This window comes from Bubalus kerabau, chromosome 2 (genome assembly GCF_029407905.1).
Source record: "Bubalus kerabau isolate K-KA32 ecotype Philippines breed swamp buffalo chromosome 2, PCC_UOA_SB_1v2, whole genome shotgun sequence".
NCBI classification, from domain to species: Eukaryota; Metazoa; Chordata; class Mammalia; order Artiodactyla; family Bovidae; genus Bubalus; species Bubalus kerabau.
This window is the reverse complement of record NC_073625.1, coordinates 46994369-47010952: the sequence shown is the minus strand read 5'-3', so window position 1 is coordinate 47010952 and position 16584 is coordinate 46994369. Positions and strand designations below refer to the sequence as shown.

At 44.5% G+C, this 16584-nt stretch overlaps 1 pseudogene; it reads right to left on the bottom strand.

Moving 5' to 3' along the window:
• Nucleotides 1-15951, bottom strand: part of LOC129644411 (uncharacterized) — a 72958-nt pseudogene extending 57007 nt beyond the window's left edge.
• Between the last annotated feature and the right edge of the window lie 633 nt (nucleotides 15952-16584).

Sequence of the window (16584 nt, the reverse complement as noted above, 5' to 3'; positions counted from 1 at the left end):
GACATCTAGCAACAAAGACCCAGCATAGTCAAAAATTATTCAATGTTAAAAAAAAAATAAAAGGACAGAAGTTCTTTGAATAAATGACTGAGATTAAGGGTGAGGCAGTACATATATGAGACAGGATAATCTTAAAGTATGAGAAAGTAAAGAAAGTAAAGACAACTATCAAGCTGTCCAAACTGATAAAAATGAATGATTACACAGTTTTATCTGTATACACTAGCAAATAATCTGAAAAGGAATTAAAAAAAATTCCCTTTCAATAATGTCAACATTAATAAAATACTTTGCCATGGATGTAATGAAGATGACAAGACTGGCACACTGGAAATTATACACAATTGCTGAAAAAATATCCTGAATACATGTACAGATATCCCATAGTGATGGAAAGACTTAAGATGGCAATACCATGGAATGCATCTTCAATCTGAAATGAAGATCAAATATGACTTGATCACTCAGAGCTTTTGTGTCATAAAGTTTTATTAAAGTATAAAAGAGACAGAGAAAGCTGCTGACACAGACTTCAGATGGGCACAGTAAGAGTACCCCCTGCTGGTCTTTAGCCAGATGTTATACAGCCACTAGCAGTCTGCTAAGGAAAGAAAGGCAATGTCTCAGAGAATGGCACCAGGCCTGTCACCCACAACATGCATTGAGATAACATTGGCAGCAGGTGAGTCATCCTGGACCATAAAATGATTGACATGAATCTTGAAGAAAGGCAGATTTCCAGGCAAATATATCGTTTCATTAACATAGATTAGGAGAACAAGGTATGAGTAAGACATACTGGTTTGTCAAGTCAGTTCTGAGCCTTTAGGGGAAAACAACCTGAAGACAGAGTCTAGCGGAAATACATAGTATATTAACATAGCTTAAGACAAACATTTCCTTACGAAAAAATGCATTGCTTAGCTCAAGGTTTGAGAAAAGTTAAGTTCAGGTGGAGCCAGAAGTCATCATTGCAACACAGAATTTTCAGAGAAACATCCTTTTAAATTTGTATCGAGAAGGGGAAAAAATGTAACACTAGTTTGTTTCCTCTGGCTGCTTGAGAGAGAGAGAAAAAAACGTCTGACACTTGCAGCCTATTCCTTCTGTCTGGAGACCCCCGGCCTTCCTGCCTGTTACCCTCTCAGGGCCTTTAGGAAGCAATACACAAGCTGACCCTAACATACACGTGGAATGACAAGGGACTCCAAAGAGCCAGAACAATCACGTGAGTCTGCAGTTTTAAGGTCCTCTGGTATGCTGTGCTAAGTCGCTTCAGTCACGTCTGACTGTCAGAGCCCGCCAGGCTCCCCTGTCCATGAGAATTTTCCAGGCAAGAATACTGGAGTGGGTTGCCCTGCCCTCCTCCAGGGAATCTTCCCAACCCAGGGATCGGATTCCTGCATTGGCAGGGAGGCTCTTTACCACTAGCACCACCTGGGGCAAAAGTGCCTAAACGGAGATCAGGGAAACCCAGTTAGGAGAAGGGACTCAGAGGAAAGGAAGTGAGGCAAGGAGACTCTTAGTCATACTCAGAGAAGCCCTGCAGGTAGTTCTGCAGGTGGAAGAGGGGAGGAAGCAGGCTGGAGCTGTGTAGAAGATGAAAGAGGGAACTAAAGCAGGGGCCCCCAACCTCTAGGATCTAATGCCTGATGATCTGAGGTGGAGCTGATGAAATCATACTAGAAATAAGTGTTTGTTCACTCAGCTGTGTCCAACCCTTTGTAGCCCACCAGGTTCCTCAGTCCATTGAATTCTTCAGGCAAGAATACTGGAGTGGGCTGTCATTTCCTTCTCCAGGAGATCTTCCCCACCCACTGATTGAACCCGGGTCTTCCACACTGCAGGCAGACTCTTTACCAACGGAGCCACCAGGGGAAAAAAAAAAAAAAATAGAAAGAGTGCACAATAAATGGACTGCACTTGAAACATCCCAAAAGCTCCCCCCACCCCTGTCTGTCAAAAAATTGTCTTCCAAAAAAACTCCCGAGGTCAAGGAAGGAACTTCAAGTGTACTCGACTGTCCCAGGTTGCTGGCTTAGGGAGATGCTGAAGCAGGGGTGTCCTAAGAGGTAGAACCTCCCTTGCATGGGGTCCTCTACAGACCTCCGATAGCCTTGGTGATGAAGGGAGAGATTTGTTTCATTTTTTAAAATATCCTTGTGGGATAAACTGAAAACTTAGCAATTCTTTTACAGTCTTCCTAATAAAATGTTTTCTTTCTTTACTGATATGTGAAGTGCCAACGGTGACAATCACTGTTCTAATATACCTCATAGTGTTGCCGACACTATGGATATAATTATGTGAAATTGAACTTATTCAATAAAAATGATGAAGCATCTACCCTGTGCCCAGCACTTTCCAAGGGTTGGGGAGTACAGTGAAAATACTCCATAAGATGCACAGCTGGTAGGAACATTCTTTAAAAAAGCCTTTTACATTTCCACCAATAGTTTATTCTCAATGTCAACACTTGCCAATTAATGACCATGCTGGGTGGGAAGCTCATTAAAAACCCAGGAGCCAGTATTCCTAGAAGGATATCCCATTCTCCCTTGGACAGTCCTCCACCCGCTCTGGCTCTCAGTTTCCTCATCTGCAAAATCATGGACAACTGACTATAATTCATCCCTGGAACCCAAGTCTATTGAGGGGGAGGGGAAATATTACTCCAAGGCCTGGATGAGAGACCAGATTGAAAGAAAAGTATGTCATTGCTGGTTTTCAGTCAAACAGACAGATACAATGAAGGAAGGAGCCCCTGGCCCGGCAGGATCTGCCTAGGGCTCTAGTCTGGGAAATTCTTACACATCAGGAGATGGCTCCGAGCTGGATTTCCACCAAGAACATCCATGCAAAGGACAAGTCTGCAGAGCTCTGTGCCCATTAGCCACAGGAAGAGACTGCCTCCCAACAGCCAGCAGCATTTACAAGTGACCTCCTAAGGCCTTCGCCAAACTACAGGGGCAACTCTGGGTTTTCTGTTTCCCTCACTTTTCTGACTCTTTTCTTAAAAAGAAAAAAAAAAAACCCACACATTTCTTCATAGAATGCCACAGTGGAAGGAAAATAGGCCTTCAAATTTTTAGACCTCAATTTGCAAAAAACTTGGAGCTTGATTTTTTTTTTAATTAAAGCACCACATAATTTAAATTTTTTACACGTTTTAATTATTCAGTTCCAAAATACCAAACTTATTGCACAGGGTTCCCATGGAAAGGACCCCTCTCAGCAGGACAGCCACAGATTCCACCATGAAAGGGCAGCAAGGTGCCCTCCTCCCTTCTTTTCCGCCTGGGTGGCCACCAGGTGTTTAAATCCATGCACCCTACTAAATATCTAGGGTGAAACTGGTGGACCCTTCCCTTTCCCATCCCAGCAGGTGGTCAAGGGCCCACTGGGCTACAAAGTGGCAGAAGCAGGGCTGGGCCAGCTGGCCAGAGTAAGGGTTATGAAGTCCCCACAGGTGAAATCACCAGGCAGGATAAATCCCTTGGACTTCCAGCAGGCACTAGGCTGCTTGGGAAAACCCACGCGGGTCTGAGCTTTATGCAACAGGGTAAAGAGGTAAAGGCCTTGACCCCAAAGGTGAGGCCTTTCCGTGACCACCAGGTTAGGGGGCTCTGAGACTGTGCCAACAGAGAGGGCAGAATACGTGGTTCCCTGCTCCACCAAGTCTCAGTTCCCTTACCTGTGGTTCACATCCCTCCACTCCACTCACTGGATGCCAATCGCTGGGAACCCAGGAGCTCAAGAAATGGGCATTCCCAGACGCAGTGGAGAGCCCTGAGAGCACAACTGGGACCCCCTGCCCTGTACGCGCTCCCGGTGTGCCACGCCCCCATGCCCACTTCCAGGAGAGGCCCGTGGGCCTCACTACTGCCTCAGATGAAACACAAGGACAAGGAAATCCACTCCACAGAGACAAGCCAAGCTTTTTATCAGCTGATCTGTCTATAATTCAGGGATAAAACTATGACTACAGAAAGGAAAGATGACCTGTCCTAGGACGGCCATGATATTCTACAGAACCAGACAAAATTGGTTACAAGGAAACTTATTTTTTTCTTGGAAACTGTAAAGCTGGTTCTTTTGCATATGCAATTAAAAACAATTAGCTTGTTACAAAGGCCTGCCTAGGGCAACGCTTGAAGTTAATCCTTGCCACAGAATTCAACAACTTCCCTAGTGTCTGCCTACAATGTGGGAGACCTGGGTCCAATCCCTGGGTTGGGAAGATCTCCTGGAGAAGGGAATGGCAACCCAATCCAGTATTCATGCCACCACCCCCTCCCCCCACCGCCAACGCCCCCCCCCCCCCCAAAAAGCGGTTCAAATAAATATTTTAAATCTCAGGTGGAAAACTAGAAGATCCCTTGTCCGTCTGTCTGGATTTATGTATGTCTCAGTGTGAGTCTTCTGTTTTTTGATAATATTGCTCAAGTTCTGAGTTCTTATTTAAATGATCTCAAGAAAAGGAAGCCCTTACAAACCAAACAGTTGTAAATACAAGAAAACATTGACCTAAATGAATTTCAGATTCACGTGAACTGGGAAATAGTCAATATTAAATATCTAGTATTTTTTTTTGCTACTCTACTATAGACATGTCTAAGAGTCACTAACATTAAGCACAAAATTTTCATAGTGCCTAGGTTTATTATAAGTTAAAAATTGCTATATTGTTATATCTGTCACAAGCTTGTCAACAAGAAAGTACCTCTAAACAATAACAAAAAAAACTAAAAAATGTAAATATGATATGAGCTTTTAGATAAACTATTAATAATTATACTCTAAAATTTATATTTTTATAAATATATTATTATTATATTCTAAATTTTTTCTCAACATTGAAACTCTGTTATCTAACACAAAAGCTGCCTCATGGCAGTCACTCAACAGTCACTTGCTAAAGACTGGACTCAACAAGTCCACAAAATGAGGTGTGTACTGATATAATGTCATACATGTCCACATCCCATGTAATATCCATGGACTGGAAACAGTGTAAATACCTATCAACAGGGAACTTGATTAAATACACAGTAAGGCATTAATACAATGGAATACAACACAGCTGTTTAAACCAACGTACATGTCTAGATATAGCAACTTACATGTCTACTTACACGTACCCACTTGTGAACAAAGCAGGGCACAACCACGTGTGCACATTGCAGTGCCACTGGTACCACAAGTGTGTGTTAGTCACACAGTCATGTCCGACTCTGCTGGGGTCCAGCCCCAGCAGGATCCAGGGAATCCCTCAGGATGACGGCATCGGCGATAAGGAAAGTAAAAGGGGAGAGAAAGAGGCTTGATCTTCCTTGGTTTACACAGAAAGCCAATAAAGCTCCTGACATGGAACTTGCTCTGTTCATGGAGGCTGCAGGCGCCCTCTCGGTGGGGTGAGGACGCAGGACACCGCCTCCCCGGTGAAGATGCAGGGCACCTTCCCAATCGGGTCTTAGAAGCCCAGGCAAAAAAAGTGAAGCCAGAGAGCCCCTGTGCCCCCAAGGAGTCATCCTGAAAGAAGAACAGAGAGAGAAAGAAAGAAAAGGAAAGAAAGAATGACACGGGGAGACCAAGCTTTGGTGAGCGAGGCCCATAACTTTATTTTCAAAAGGAATTTTTATACCTTGACTTGTACATAGAGAGATATGAAAGATGCAAAGTCATATAGAGTCAGCCCAAACATTACATCTGTTTTGTCTTTATCGAAACCAGGATTTTTCTCTGCATACCTTTCCCATAAACAATGTTGTGTACATTATCTTCTGGCCTTGGAGGCCTGTGGAGATTTTATGACCCTTTTTCGATAAAGGCTACTCAACCAGAAAACTTATTTTCCCTTGAAGTGTTTTTTCTTTATATTTCTAATCTATGTCAGCCTCAGAAAGTGCTAAACAGAATTACATTCTCATGGAGCAAAGGTGCAGTGAGTTACAACAAAGAAAGAACCAATTAGCTCAAAGGTCTGATGTAGTTAATTCTAAGGCTACTACTTGTTTTTCTTACATTCCAACTATGTTAACTAATGCACTCCCAGGTGCACAATGGATAAGGGATATGGGCACTTGGCAGCAAGCATTGGCTCAACAATGAAATCTTACACCAGCACTACTCTAATAGTTTTTAACTCTTTGAAAGGCTCTATATTTTTAGAATGTTTTAGGCTTCCCGTGTCTCTCACGGTTGGGAGGCTGTGAACAATAACGTGCGTAGCTGCAAGAGTCTGGATAAACCTGTCAGGTAAGCTAGAAAGCCACCAGAGGGGTTTGAATTGAAACACTCCTATCATGCCCAGGAGACTTATTAACTAAAGCCCTAAGTTGACCTTTTCCAGAGAAAGGTGGTCGGGGATAGCCCCCTGTTAATGTCAGAAGAGTTGGTGAAAGGCACAAAATAGTAAGACAGACAGATTCTGGTTTTGGGGTAGATGCTCAAGCAGATCCAGGGGGTCCCTCGAGTCCTGATCCACCTTGCTCATCAGATCTCTTCCACATAAACTTGTCATGGGTGGGATCACCCATGCTGGCTCCTGGCACGACTCTTTGTGACTTCATGGACTCAAGGCAGTCAGGCTCCTCTGTCCATGGGATTCTCCAGGCAGGAATATAGGAGTGGGCTGCCATGCCCTTAAAGAAGACAGTGAATCTTGACTGAATTGTTTGTTGGGGGAGAGTACTCATTGGAAGCTTACAAGAAACTATTAACAGTGGTTATTCGTTTGGAGGGTAGGTGGGAACTGGGTGGATGGGTGTCAGAGGTGGGAGAAAAAAACTCTACTGACTACCATTTTATACTTTCAGATTTGGGAACCCACATGAACATGGTTTATAACTCAGTACATGAATTTTTAAGTGCTCTGTGACAAGAACCAAGTAAATTCTGTTGAATGAATTACAACACACATGAGAGCTTCCCCATCATCTGTTCCCCTCTCCACCACCTACCCTGTCACCATTGCTCCCACTGCCACTGCCCTGGGAAGACACAGGATGCTTTTTAAAAGTTCCATCATCTTAAACTTTTAAAGCCATACTTTCTAACTATCCATTTATAGTCATAAACCCCTCCATCACTCTTTACAACTGACAAAGTGCTTTCAAACCTATGATCTAATTGGGTCCTTAGGACAACCTGAGACAGTTTATATGTTTTGAAAGTGAAAATCGCTCAGTGGTGTCCGACTCTTTGTGACTTCATGGACTACAGAGTTCATGGAATTCTCCAGGCCAGGATACTGGAGAGGATAGCCTTCCTCTTCTCCAGGGGATTTGCCAACCCAAAGATAGAACCCAGGTCTACTGCACTGCAGGGGGATTCTTTACTAGTTGAGCCACAAGGGAAGCCCAAGAATACTGGAGTGGGTAGCCTATCCCTTCTCCAGCAGATCTTCCTGACCCAGGAATCAAACTGGGGTCTCCTGCATTGCAGGCAGCTTTTTTTTTTTTTTTTACCAACTGAGCTATCAGGGAAGGAGAAAATTGAAGTTTTGGGAAATTAAGGGTTCTGTCTGAGATCACGCCTCTGAAAATGACACAGCCAATCCTGATTGCCTGATGAGGATGGCACCTCCATTAACATCCTTCCCAACTCTAAAAAGGCATAAAAGAAAGATGACAGGAGGTCTTCCACAGATTTTATGTCAGTCCCATGACACTCTAGGTCAGATTGATGTATGTGTGGGTCAGTCTAGGTTGTGGTCCCGGGGGACAGGACTTGCTGAGAGAGGAAAACAGCCAACTTTTGTTTTGATTGTTACACTCACCCAACAGGGAAGAAAAAAGGAAAGGAAAATGTTCTTGGCTGGCGTGGAGAGAACCCTGCCAGAAAATGGGATGGATGCTCTAACTTGCTGAAGACATCCCCGGAGGCCCCATTAACACCATGATACTGAACCAGAGAGATGCTGAACAGTTAGGAGTGCTGCTGATTCCTTGGCAAGTTTTGAAAGCAAGCTTATGTTTCCACTGACTGAAGCAAGGGGTGGGGGTGAGGGGTTGGGGGGAGGGGGGAGTGGTGGGATGTCTAAGGATGGAATTAGAGAATGGGAGGATTTGGCTGCTGAGGACGGAGTTGCAGGTTGTCCTGGGTATGTATCACAAAAAGTTTCCCTACATCAGATTTTCCTCTGGTTCCATTTCTTAACCTCCGGACTGACCCTAGAGTCCCAGATTCATGTGATGCTGCAAGAGAATGAGGAGGAGGAGATGCACCCTTCACGACCACCATCTAAACACACTGCTCGAGCTGACTGGGGACTTAAGAGAAGAGCAGCAGCAACAGTGGAAATGATGAGAATTCATTAGTGTGCCCCCTAAATTCATCGTCATCTAAGACACAGCATGTGATATAGGGAAATTGTGTAATGTGCACTGTCCAGGGCCATTCATAATGGTCTCAGAACAAATGAAGGATTCACATGTTCCCATTAGCAAGAGTCTAACTGGAATAAAAAGGTGACTCAAACAAGCTCCTCTGACCCTGTCTAAGATGGAAGACCCATCACCTTAGGAAAAACAGACTGTTTGTGTTGTAACATGATTTATTTACCCTGCATAGGAGAGAAAGCAGGATACTCATCTTCACACAGAAAAAGCAGAGAGGACTTCCCTGGTGGCACAGTGGATAGGAATCCATCTGCCAGAGCAGGGACATTTGTTCGATCCCTGGTCCAGGAAGATTCCACAAGCTGCAGATCAACTAGGCCCGTGTGCCAAAACTAGTGAGCCCACAACCCACAACTACTGAAGCCCATGTGCTCAGAGCCTGTGCTCTGCGACGCGGGAAGCTACTGCAATAAGAAGCCTGTGCACTGCAACAAAGAGTAGCCCTTGCTTGCCATAACTAGAGAAAAGCCCTCATGGCATCAAAGATCCAGTGCAACTGAATATAAGTTTTTGATTTTTTTTTAAGGCAGATAATTTTTAGTTTTGGTTTAGTTTTGTTTTTTTTTTTAAAGAAAGGAACAAGTAACTGTCCATAACTCTTCATCTAATTCTGACACCTTCAATTCACACCTATTTTAATCACTGCAGAGAAAGTAAAATTTTCTCAAGGAATATCATAAAATATAAATGCTAGCACCTTAGTTTTATTTTAAACCTAAATTCTCAAATGAACTAGCTAATTTAACTCAGCTCTGATGTGGTACCTTTCAAAGTGGGCAGAAGGAGCCAAGATGTGATACATACAAAATCCATCAACACCTCAATTGGCTCTGCCAGCAGCTCAGCAACCTGGAACAATTAATTCTCTTTCCCCAAAAGCTTCTGACTCAGTGCAAACATACATACCCACCCTCTGTTATCTAAGAGATCAGGATGATGAAAGGGAAAAGGAATTCTCCCCAAGATCAACATCTGACCACCCAAAATAGGACTGCCTTCACATTAAAACAATTCTCCACAGTCCCATTGTTCTATTCGTTTTGAATGATGGAAAATCTAATTGCAGTAAAATGTTAATAGCTTCACTGTGTGACCATAGGGCTAATCAGTTATATATCTAAAGAGTTTGGGGCTCAGCTGTGAGGTATTTTTGGATCAATATCAAATCTCTTGACCTCAATGTACTATTACCAAGGATTTAGTACATGAAGCAAAAATCCCACAAAATGGAGAACCACAGGACCAAGACTAAAAAGATTTAATATGAACATGCTATGGTCTGATCTAGGCTGGGGATACTCAGGCTTATACTTGGTGAGTCCAGTTCAATGTGGAGTGGGCGCTGGCACAGATTAAGAGTCAGGTAGGAAGAAAAAAAAGAGTGGGGCAGGGGGAAAGAAAAGTGCTTAGATCCATGTGGGGAGTGAAATATATGACAAGCACTCAGAAAATTTTGGCAAATCTTGAAGAGGGGTCAGGGAGTTGGGAACTTTCAGTAGGGCAGGCCTAAGGAAGGAACCCTGGGTAATGTATGGAAAGGAAGAATCAACACTTTTCCTCAGTCAGATGTACTTGCCCACGATGAGAACAGTTTCTGTGCAAAGAACATGACGAAAGCCTCCAGGTGCCATGGAGCCCTGGGCAGGAGGTTTGGAAGAACAAGGCCACTCCCCTAGGCCCACCCACCAGACAAGAGAAAGACAGTGCCCCCACCCAGGGCACCACAGATGGGGGAAAGAAGGAAACCACCTAATACATGAACATTGGTTTATTAACCCACATCAGAACTGTCTCCTGTGGTCTGTCACATGGTCCTATAAACACCTTGGTGGGAGACTGGGAGCGATGGGCCACATGGCCTCCCTGCTCCCCTGGCTCAGTTGCAACAATGCCACTGCACAGAGAAAGCGATAGTCCTTGAAATATCCCCACAACTCAGGCATCTGCCTCAGACTGAAAGATGCTTTTTCTATCTTCATGCCCAGAGTGATCCGGATCCTTCTGTTCCATGGGAACTAGATCCTGCCATTAAGGGTTTGCATGCTGCAACTGAAGATCCTGCATGCTGCAAGGAAGATTGAAGATCCAACATGCCACAACCAAGACCCATCAGGGCCAAGTAAAAACATACATAAGTATTTGAAATCAACAACAGAAGTAGTCATAACAGCTCAGTGTATTGAGTGCTTACTCTCAAAAACCTCACTAAAGGCTTTACCTATTGACATTCCCTACATAGTTAAATCATGTTGCATCCACCCTAAGATACAATGTTACAATGGCTTCCAATTTACAGAAGAGGAAACTGAGGCACAGCATGCCAACCTTCAGCCCATCTTGTCCCCTCACTTTGTGAGGAACCTCATGTCACACAGTACAGCCTGAGGACTCCAGAGTTTATGAGCAGTGCTTGTTAACTTCTGGGAGGGCTGTGGAGAGGGTGAAAAATACTTCTTGATCTGGACTTTGGAGGAGGACTCTTGACTCCCTTGCTCACAACATTCATATGAGTCTGTAGCACAGGGTATAGCCAATTCTTACCCTAGTGTCTTCTTGAACCTCCCAGTCATGAGAAAGTTGCCAGCTGCTGCCCTTGTGAACAGTTTGAAAACTGGAAAAGGCTAGAAAACATCCTTCTGTTCTCTTGAGTGTCTGGAAAGATGGCATCTTGGAAATTGACTCCATGAGGCAAGAGGTTATAGTTCTCATCCATCCTAATGGAAAAAAAAGGAGGCAAGAGCTGTAGACTGGACACCCACGGGGTGTACTATCTTGAATTGAGAGTCAACAGAAGACTGTGACAAGTGTTGCCAGTTATATAACGTCTTTTTTAAAGTAGAGTTTAATTACAATGTTGTGCTAATTTCTGCTGTAAAGTGACTCAGTTATACATATACATACATTTTTAAATATCTTTTCCATTATGGTTTATCCCAGGAGATTGGATATGGTTCCCTGTGCTAAGGTAGGACCTTGTTGTTTATTCCAAATGTAACAGTTTGCATCTGCTAACCCCAAACACCCAGTCCGTCCGTCTCCCTCCCTCCATTCCCCTTGGCAACCACAAGTTTATTCTCTGTATCCATGAGTCTGTTTCTGTTTTGTAAATAGGTTCATTCATGCCATATTTTACATTCCACATATAAGTGATATGGTATTTATTCTTCTCTTTGTGACTTACTCTGCTTAGTATAATTATCCCTAGTTCCATCCATGTTGCTGCAAATGGCATTCTTTCTTTCTTGTTATGGCTGAGTAATATTCATATATACGTACCACATTTTCTTTAATCATTCAACTATCAAGGGACATTTAGGCTGTTTCCATATCTTGGCTGTTGGGAATAGTGCTGCTATGAACATGGGGGTACATGTATGTTCCTGAATTACAGTTTTGTCCGGGGATATGCCCACGAGGGGGACTGCTGGATCATATGGTGGTCCTATGAATTTTCTGAGCATCCCCCATACTGTTAGCCATAGTGGCTACCCCAACTTACATTCCCAACAACAGTGTAGGAGGGTTCCCTTTTCTCCACACTCTCTCCAACATTTGCTATTTGTTCTGTTTTTGATGGTTGCCATTCTGCCTGATAGGGGATGGTACCTGGTTGCAGCTTTGATTTGCATTTCTCTAAGATTTAGTGATGCTGAGTATATTTTTATGTGTCTACTGGCCACCTGCATGTCCCATCTGCATGTCTTCTTTGGAGAAATGTCTATTAACGTTTTCTGCCCATTTTTTGATTGGGTTTTTTTGTTGTTGTTGTTGTTGTTGTTGTTGTTGAATTGTACGGTCTGTATATTTGAAATTAAGCCCTGGTCTATTCATCATTTGCATATATTTTCTCCCATTCTTTAGGTTGTCTCTCTCTTTTTTTTTTCTTTTTTTTTTTACAGTTTTCTTTGCTGTGCAGAAGCTTGTAAGTTTGATCAGGTCCCCTTTGTTCATATTTGGTTTTATTTCTACTACCTTGGGAGACTGACCTAAGAAAACAAAGGTCCAATTTATGTCAGAGAACATTTTCCCCATGCTCTCTTCTAGGAGTTTTATGGCGTCATGTCTTATGTTTAAGTCTTTAAACCATTGTGAGATATTTTTCTGCAGTGTGAGGGCATATTCTAACTTCACTGATTTACATGCAGCTTCCAATTACACATCTACATGACTCACATTAGAGGAGTCACTCTCTCTGATTGTTTCTCTACCTCACACTGCACGTGTCTCTCAAGTTTTTCAAAGCACGTGAATTGGGGGATGGGTGTGGGTGAACATTTGTGTATCTCCCATGCCGCCTTCTTTCTCCTAGTGGAGTGCTCCTTGTTTCCTGGGCAAAGGAAAGCCAATTGCAATGACCCAGGATTCAAGTCCTATGACTGCTATTTATCTCCTATTTGACACACAACGAATTTCTTAAATTCTCTAAGCTTAAATGTACAATCTATAAAACAAGGATGACAACAGCATCGTTCTTTGTTTAATGGTGGTGTAAGGAGTGCATTTTTTAAAAAAAATATGTAAAGTATTTAGCACAGAGTAAGCACAGTATAAAACTTAACATTTTTACAGAACCCTGCATAAAGTACCTGTTGGCAAGATAGAGAAGTCAAGAGAAGGAAAAGGAGAGATGGAAGCGGCACTCCAGCCCAAAGTAGGCATTTGGGGGCTCACCATGGAGTCTCCACTGCCACTTTCTCCTGTGACACTGACCAGAATCTGTTCTTCTCTCTGAGGGGCCCAGAATAACAGAGGAATGATTTGTATGTGGTTGTTAACACACATCAGGGCAACACAGCCCTGTGAAACAGAAAACTTGTCAGACTACCATTTGACTTTGTATCTCTGCTCTAACATTTTATAAATATGTCAGAGAAAAAGAGAAAAGAGCTGGATGACCACCAGAGAGCCAGTGGACAAAATTGTATTTCACTATAAAATTGGAAAAGAAAATAATGTCTTCTTAAGTACTGTGGCTCTTTTTACTTTGGAAAATAAAGTTTTATTGTTGAATAGTTTTAGAGCTGGTTTCCCTAAATAAAGACATGTAAAAATCTAAGTTTCTCCATATCAAGAAGGTACTATCTCATTCCTTGCCAGTTTTATTTAGAAACTGTACTTCTCCAGCATTTTTTTAAATTCAACTTAATCTGGCTAAACCACTCAAGCCAACACAAAGCACGCCATGTGTGCTAAACTTAGATATTCTGGCTTTAATATGGAAAACATGTTACCGTGAGCTTACGGACACCCCTCTGTGGAATCTTCTGTCTTCTTTCTCAGTGATGTGAAATCTCAAGAGCTAAAACTTAGTCTGCAGACCAAGGTCATGGCCATTCCAAATATCCTTAATGCTATGCCACATACTGGGAAGATGGGACTTATTGTCCAATCACTATCTGTTAGATTCCATTTTGAGGTTCCTCCCAGTTCCTCTGTATCAGCCTCTTCCTCCAACTGGAGAGAACCAATGCATTAGGGTTCCACCTGCTGTTTTCCATTGCAAACTTCAGTTGAGCCCATAACCTGAACCCTTATCTACATGCATTTCGTCGTGACCACACGACAAACTTTCATGGAACTTCACAAGATTCCAGGAGTCTCCCAACAGACAAGGCCTGGTCTAATTCACCTCTCTGTTCTTCAAAGCCCTGTGAGCACCTTCCTAATCCCTTAATGCCCCCGCCCCAGACCCTTCCTCTATAAACTTTTGCTATTTGGAAGAGCCTGGCATTGAGGTCCGCTGGCAGCTGATATGAGCGAATCTGAGTGAAACAAGAGGACAGCTGGGCTGCATTCCACACCAGTCCCATCTTGGCATTTAAGCAGGTGTGCAGGATTGAGTAACTACACATTTCTCATCTAACCTGCACCAGGTGTTCTGCATCAGTTACTAGGATTTAATCTCAACCAACCTTGTTTGGCACATTATGAAGGTGAGGCTCTTGAGGTTCTCGACAAGGTCAGTAACTTGCTCAAAATGACAGGAAGAATGGAGCCAGAATTCCAACAACCATCTGATTCCAAAGGTGTTTGGATTGGTTTTGACCACTGTCCATCCCAAACAACTCCCACGGCATCCACTGTAAAATATAGCTTTCCTCTTCTATAAGGATTCTACCTCAATTAGGGTTCCACTTTCTTATTTCAAACTCCAGGAGACACCATCCTCTGAACTCTTATCAACAGGCATCTCATCTGCACCACAGACCAACTTGCATGGAACTCAACCAGAGAGGGCTCCTGTCCGATTGCCCTTCATACTCCTCAGAGCACTGTGACCAGGGCCTTCTTCCCCCATTTCCCCCCGCATAAACCTCTGCTATTGGGAATAGGCTGTTTGTTGCTGGAAACCACCTTGAGCTTTGGCCTGAAACACTCTTCCCTGGTCAAGCACGGGAGCCATCCCTGTTTTTCCAACAGTGTTAGCCAGAGGCACCCAAAATCTCTGTAGACTCAACATGAGGAGCACCAAAGAGCAGAAAATGAGAAGGAGACCAGGGGAAACATCACTTAACATCACCCAGACAGGATTCTGGAGGAGTTCCTGAGCCTGCTGGGGATAAAGGTACCTCTGCTGGCCAGGCCAAGTGGCCAAAGGGATGGTATGGGCGAGAGTTGGCAGGCTCACCTGAGGAAGAAGAAATAGGAGTAATCCTGGACCACGGTGTGGGAGTGACAGAAGTAGCCCAGGCCGGTGAGGTGGAGCCTGGAGCCCCCGGGCACCTCGAGCATGCTGCCCCATGCCTGGTCGCACAGCATCTGGATCTCAGCGGAGTAGAAGAGCCCCGCGTCGCTGGCCTCATACTGCCCGGGCAGGTAGCTGTACAGGCCGTGCATCTCCTCGTGCAGCGCCAGCACCTTGGCGTACAAGATGATCTCGGCCAGCTCCGCTCGGCAGCCCTCGCTCAGGGGTCTCCACTCGGAGGGCAGCTGGCAGCCGCAGGCAGAGCGCTGCGAGCAGCAGCGGGTGCAGCATGCCGGCGGCGAGGGCGAGCGGCGGGAGCCGCCAGGTGGGCTCCGCGCCCCAGGCGCGCTACCCGGGGCGCATGGCCGGGGGAAGCGGGGAGCCCCACGGCAGCAGCGAGAGCGTCTGGGAACCCGAAGTGCCGGGCCCCACCAGTGGGAGGGGCAACCCGGGGCGCTCGGCTCCGCGCACTGTTGCGGAAGCTCAGCGTCCCGCTCCCTCCTCCGCCGGGATCCCCCTGCGGGGCCTCGCTTGGGAGGCTTTTAAAAGGGCACGGGGAGGGCCGGCCACTGCCGCCTCCTGCCCCCCGTGGCTGGGGCGTGGGCTGCAACGGGAGGGGCGGAGGCGGGAAGCCGTCCAGGGTCGCGCGGTGCTGGGGAGACAGCGCAGTCGGCGCTGGACCGGGAGTTCCCGGGCCGAATTCGGTGTTTGCGGCAGCGCGGAGGTCCGCGGCCGAAAAGTCAGTGTAGGGAGAGGCGGCCCAGCCCTCGTCCGGAGCCCTGCGCACCGACCAGGTGGAAGCTTTGCAGGCACAAAGCGCGCTCCAGTCATGGCCTTCTTAGAATGATTGCCATCAATTGCCATGAGTACTCAGCCTACGTGTTTGCATTTTCTGAGTAGTTCATTTACACTCAATGGCACAGAAATCGAACTTTACCGTCGCAGAGTTTACCTTGGAAATTCTGTGTGATCTAATAAACTTTTCTGCTCTCCCTTTCCATCTCTTATGTTTTAACGATGCTCTTAGGAAAGCCTTCAACATCTGAAAAGCCAAAGCCACATTGCTTGGATTTTCCTACAGCTACATGGTCTCATGATTAACCTCATTCCTACTTTCAGATTCTGAACACCCTACACCTGAGAAATAGATTCAGAAGTTCCAAAGAGCTTTTCACAAGTCAATGAGTGACTCTGAAGAGACCTAAACTCCACAGTTAAAGCTTTATTTCTAAATTAGGCAGTTCCTTTTATCTCCCAATTGCCTTAATTATTCTTCATGTAGTAAGAAAAAAAAGATTATTTATAAGTATAAATATTTTGTATAGTCAAAACATCATATATATGAAATAGCATGGATATAATACACATATCATCGTACATATGTCATACATATTATATTTACAATAAGTTGATAAGCAAAACTGCTGTAAAATGGAAGGCTCTTTGTTCTGCAAGCATCTTATTAACCAGGCTGTCTGCAAGTTTAAGTCTTAGAAC